The sequence below is a fragment of the Erinaceus europaeus genome, chromosome 5, assembly GCF_950295315.1.
Source record: "Erinaceus europaeus chromosome 5, mEriEur2.1, whole genome shotgun sequence".
Classification (NCBI taxonomy): Eukaryota; Metazoa; Chordata; class Mammalia; order Eulipotyphla; family Erinaceidae; genus Erinaceus; species Erinaceus europaeus.
Window position 1 is genome coordinate 131,837,515 of NC_080166.1, and position 6,000 is coordinate 131,843,514.

Below are 6,000 nucleotides of genomic sequence, written 5' to 3' on the forward strand. Positions count from 1 at the left end.
ATCAGAGCTTCCCCAGGTGCCATGGCATTCCCAGGGGGTGCCAGGGCTTAAACCCAGGGCCCACACAGGCCATGCAAATACTCTAGCCAAGGAGTTATCTCTGGGATCCTCAGCAGCACTTCTAGTGGGGACAGGAGGGAGAGAGTGAGTGAGGGAATCCATTGCTTTTGGCAGCAGCAAGTGAAGTTAGAGTCACGTCACTGTAAAGTTAGTGTGTGCATGTTCCTGAGGGTCCCAGTCCCCTGGGGCACTGAGTCCATCAGTCACCCGCCTCACACAGTGCCTCCAAGTGGACAGCTGCCAGGCTAGTGTCACAGGTGAGAGAGATGATCCAGGAACCAAGTTCGTGGTGGTAGCAATACAAATCTTTATTCATGCGGGAGTCCCAGAGTTGGGCGTGAGTGCATTGGGTTAAGCCACATGGAGCCAAAAACTGCAATGGCCGGCATCTGCCTCCCCCCGCACACCTGCCCTCCTCTAGGTCAGGATGCAGAATAGAGAGAAACCAGAAACAGAAGTGGCTTTTACAGGATAAAACCGGAAGTGGCAAGTCGGAAACGGAAATAGCTAGGAAAGGGGCTGGAGAAAAGCAAAAGGCGTGCTGGGAAGGTGGAAGCTTTCTTAGCAACTGTTGCAATGGTTTCAGCTGGTGGGATTAATGTTACCCTGCAGGCAGGGTGTGTCTCAAGATAGAAAGAAGACAGATCAATGGGTGGGGATCTTTCAGGTAAAACAATGATTATGTAAATAGGCCATAGTATCGCCAATGCAGGATGGAGCAGGGAGGCTGGCTTAATGCCCAACAGACAGCAAAGGGCAATGGGATGAATGTATATGCTTTTCAGAGAAGTGATGTTCTAAGCTGTGTGTTCCTATGTTTGATCCTTTCCCAAGCTAGAAAGATACAGAGACCAGAGCCCTTTTCAGCTCCGGCTGATGGTGGGGCTTAGGGATTGAACCTAGGACCTCAGAGCCTCAGGCATCAAAGTCTTTTGCAGAGCCATGATGCAGTCTCCCCAGTCTGCCAAGCCAGCCCTTTACTCTCAAAGAAACATTATTGTTCTTTTAGAGCAGGGATGCGGCACCTTTTTCATCTTTCTTTTTTTTTTTTATTGTATTACTTCTATTATTATTACCTCCAGGGTTATCACTGGGGCTCAGTGCACTATGAATCCACTGCTCCTGGAGGCTGTTTTTCTCCATTGTTGCTGTTGTTGCTACTGCTGTTGTTTTGGATAGGACAGAGAGAAACTCAAAGAGGAGGGGAAGACAGAGAGAGGGAGAGAAGGGTAGACACCTGCAGACCTGCTTCCCCTGCTTGTGAAGCGACTCCCTGCATGTAGGGAGCCTGGGGCTCTAATCGGGATCCTTACTCTAGTCCCTGCGCTTCACGCTATGCCTGCTTAACCCGTTGCTCTACCACTCTGGCCCTAATTAACTTATTTTAATTTTGATAGGATATAGACAAATTGAGCGAGGAGGCAGAGACATAAAGGAAGAGATAAAGACACCTGTAGCAGTGCTTTACCAACTTCCCTCCTGCAGGTTCGGACCTGGGTCCGAACCTGGATCCCTGTGCATGGTAAGGTGTGCCCTCACCTGGCGGCATCATTGCTCACCCAAAGACCTGTGCTTTATTTTCTTGAAACGCTGCTTTCTTTTTGCTCACATTCCTCTCTTCTCTCAAAACACCTGTCCGCTCTGTGAGGTAAGTGTAATCACTGCTTTGTCTGATTCATAGCTTGCAACAGAATGATCTGAGCCCAATCTCAGCTCCAATCTGATAGGAAGAACTGCTTTTTCCTTCCTTCCTTCCTTCCTTTCTTTCTTTCTTTCTTTCTTTCTTTCTTTCTTTCTTTCTTTCTTTTCTTTTTCTTTTTTTTTGCCAAGGGCCATTTGGGTATTTGTAATACCATTCCTGGACCAGGCAGAATTACCAGTGAGAATCTGAGCACACAGGGCCAGTGAAATAGCAGACTTGGATCCGCCATGCACACAACCCAAGCCCTACCATGCTGAAGAAAGCTGGGATGGTGTGGCCTCCCTTACTCTCTCTGTCTCTTATCAGGAGAAAAATTGGCACTCAAGGTTGCTCTTGGCAGGCCCAGAGGGCATGGTATCAGTGGGCTGCATGCAGTACACAGCCTGGACATCCCCCACACCTGTTTTATTTAATGAATTAATCTATTTATTTTGGAGGGAGATAAAGAGAAGAGGGAAATAAAGAGACACCAATGACACTGTTTCACTGCTCATGGACTTTTCCTTCTGCATGTGGGGACTAGAGGCTTGAACTCGGGTCCTTGGGCACTGTAATGTATGTGCTCTACCAGGTGTGCCAACACTGGGCTCCCCCAAAGTGCCTGCTTTAGAGGAATCTTCAGTGGACCTAGACCTCGAATAGATCCCTCTCTCCATTGTTACAGGTCATCCCTATCAGGAACAAAAAACCAGACCCCTTTGTGGGCCCCCATAGGACCTCACCCTCAACTTGGATCAATAATGGCAGAGAATGTTCCATCCTCTGAAGGGAGGCTGGACAACATACTCTATGCTACACCTGAGGAAGATGGGTCCTGATATCGGGGCAGCTTGGAACGTTCCTACTTATGACCACAGAATGTGAGCTCAGATCTACAAGGATGCAGAGGACACACAGGTGCCTAAGCTGAATATGGGCCCCAGATACATCACATCAGTAGGGCTTACAGTCAACACTATTTATACCCCTTTCCCATATTTAGGAGCTACTCTTTTCCCTGATCCAGCTATCTGGTCCTTTTTCCAGCCATGACATAATCTCCTAGACAACAACTTGGATCCACATACATATCAGATGTCAGGCTCAGGGAAAAAAATAAACTAGTATAGTCATGGGCCCTTTGGAACATGACTAAAATAGGCCTACTAGCTATCTACAAAATGGAGACCCCAAATCTTCATCTGCAAAATTCCAGCTTTTAGGTTCATGATTAGTCAACAATTTGTTTGGCTTTATATGTTAACTCTTCTTTCAGCCACCAGGTTCCAGATGCTACCATGATGCCAACCAGACTTCCCTGGGCAGACAACCCCACCAATGTGTCCTGGAGCCCTGTTTCCCCAGAGCCCTTCCCCACTAGGGAAAAAGAGAGACAAGCTGGGACTATGGATCAAACTATCAATGCCCATGTTCAGCAGGGAAGCAATTACAGAAGCCAGACCTTCTACCTTCTGCATCCCACAATGACCTTGGGTCCATACTACCAGAGGCATAAAGAATAGGAAAGCTATCAGGGGAGGGAATAGGATACGGAGTTCTGGTGGTGGGAATTGTGTGGAGTTCTATCTCTCTTATCCTATGGTTTTTGTCAGTGTTTCTCTTTTATAAATAAAAAATTTTAAAAAAGAAGAATCTTCAGGACCAGCATGCAGTTCACCAAGTACAGAACACACCTCCTCACACATGGGGCCCTGGGTTTGAGACCCCCCTGCACCACATGGGAGCAGCATGGAAGGCACCAGGCTCCCTGAGCTCCACGCACAGTGGGGCAATGCCTTGGTGTTTCTCCCTCTCTTCACTTTTAAACTATAAACTGGAGTCCATTTCAGTGGATCTAAGGAGAAGGGAGGAGAGAGGTGAAGGGGGCTGGCTCCCAGAGCATTGTGGGGAGTCAAAGGAATAATTGGAGGGGGCGGTGTGTTGACACTTGTCTTGGGAAAGTAGGAGGCTGAGCCTTTGTAAACATAATAGTCTTACAAAAACATTTCCTCAGTCAAAGGAAACAAATCATGACTAAAATACTTCCCCCGACTTCTTTGACCATCACTAACAAAATCAGTATTGTTGTGTCTCTATGGAAAGAGCTGTCTTCTTCCAGATGTCTCTCTTTTGATATGTTGTTTTTCGTTGAGGACAATGAAGAGGGGGACAGATATTTTAAAAAATCATTTGCCCCATCGATTCACTGATCAGGGCCTACTTTTAATATATATATATATATTTTATTTGATAGAGATTTTATATATATATGAGAGAGACCTGAAGCCCTGCTTCACCCCTCCCAAAGCTCAAAGATTTCCCTCTGCAGGTGGGGACCGGGACTTGAACCTGGGTCCTTACACATTGTAATGTGCACGCAACCAGGTGTGCCACCACCTGACCCCCAGAGTCTAGTTATTCATTTTACATAAAACTTGACAGAGAGGGAAAGACACAAGAGCTGACTTTTTGTTTGTTTGTTTAACCAGAACACTGTTGAACTCTGGCCTATGGTGGTGCTGGGGATTGAGACAAGGACCTTGGACCCTCCAGCATGAAAGTCTTTTGCAGAACCACTATGCTATCTCTCCAGCCCTAGAGCTGAGTTTTGGAGAGCTGAGAGCCCTCGGGACCATGAGCACAGCTCACAACCAGCTGAGACTCTTAGATGAAGGAACCAGCTTTGCTGTCCAGAGCCCCTGTCTATTTTTGTCAGCAAGGAGAGGTATACGGTTTATTTTGAAATGATTGTTGTAATCCTATGATGATACTCATGTTCTAAAATTACTAATGAGTTGGCCATGATGGAAGAGTTTGCTTTTCTGGATATTTAAGAAGAGACTCTCTGAGTCGCTCAACATGGAATTGTTTGTATGCTGTGGAGAGGGACAAGGAATGTATATGTGACATCGTTTTATCTTTTAAAAATGTTTATTTATAAAAAGGAAACACTGACAAAAACCACTGGATAAGAGGAGTACAACTCCAAACAATTCCCACCACCAGAATTCCATATCCCATCTCCTCCCTGATAGCTTCCTTATTCTTTTTAAATATATTTATTTATATTTTAATATTTATTTATTCCCTTTTGTTGCCCTTGTTTTGTTGTTGTTGTTTTGATGTTGTTGTTGTTGGATAGGACAGAGAGAAATGGAGAGAGGAGAGGAAGACAGAGAGGGGGAGAGAAAGACACCTGCAGACATGCTTCACCGCTTGTGAAGCAGGGGCCTCAAACTGGGATCCTTATGCTGGTCCTTGTGCTTTGCGCCAAGTGCGCTTAACCTGCTGTGCTACTGCCTGACTCCCAGCTTTCCTATTCTTTATCCCTCTGGGAGTATGGACCCAGGGTCATTACAGAATGCAGAAGGTGGAAGGTCTGGCTTCTGTAATTGCTTCCCCGCTGAACATGGGCATTAGCAGGTGGATCCATACTCCCAGCCTGTATGACAGCGTTTTAAAGGGGGAAAAAATTTCTTATGGGATAAAAATCACTCATTTGTCTTTTTTATGTTTTCTTTTATTTTATTGAGGAGATATCAATTTACATGGTTCTCACAATCCACATTTCTCCAAGATACATCTCCAGGAGACTGTTTAATATTAATATGAATATTTAATGGAGTGCATTGTTTGTTAACATTTATGCTAGATTATGATTACACATACAAGGCACAGATCAATAATTATTCTGACATGTCTTACCTTCTAAAAATCCTTACAATTTTAATGGCAGGGGCTGGGCGGTAGCGCAGAGGGTTAAGTACACATGGTGCAAAGCACAAGGACTGCATAAGGATCCCAGTTTGAGTCCCCAGCTCCCCACCTGAAGGTGGGTCGTTTCACAAGTGGTTTGCTGGAGAGTGGGGCCCACTGTCCTGGAAAGTCCAGGCCATTGTTTCCATGAGGTCTGAGAAGGTTGACACCCAACTCTCCCTTCAGGTCGAGACAAGGGCAGGTTCGTGGGTCTCTGGAATCTATGACCCCCGGGGCATGGGCGCCTTTCTACACATGCCACCCTGCACCTTCCTTCTTTAATTAAAAGCCATGGATTACTGTGTGCGGTTAACCTTAATACCGCCAGCAAACATCCTGATTGCTCAGCTGCCCCCCCTTTTCCCCTTCCCTGCTGTTCTAAAGTGCCGGCAATTTACCTCTGGAAAAATGTACACTGTAAAGCTTATGATCAGTCTGTTAGTCAAAATGTGGCTATGCATTGTGTTGCTCTGTGTTTGAGTAATGGTTACCTCAACCTTCCC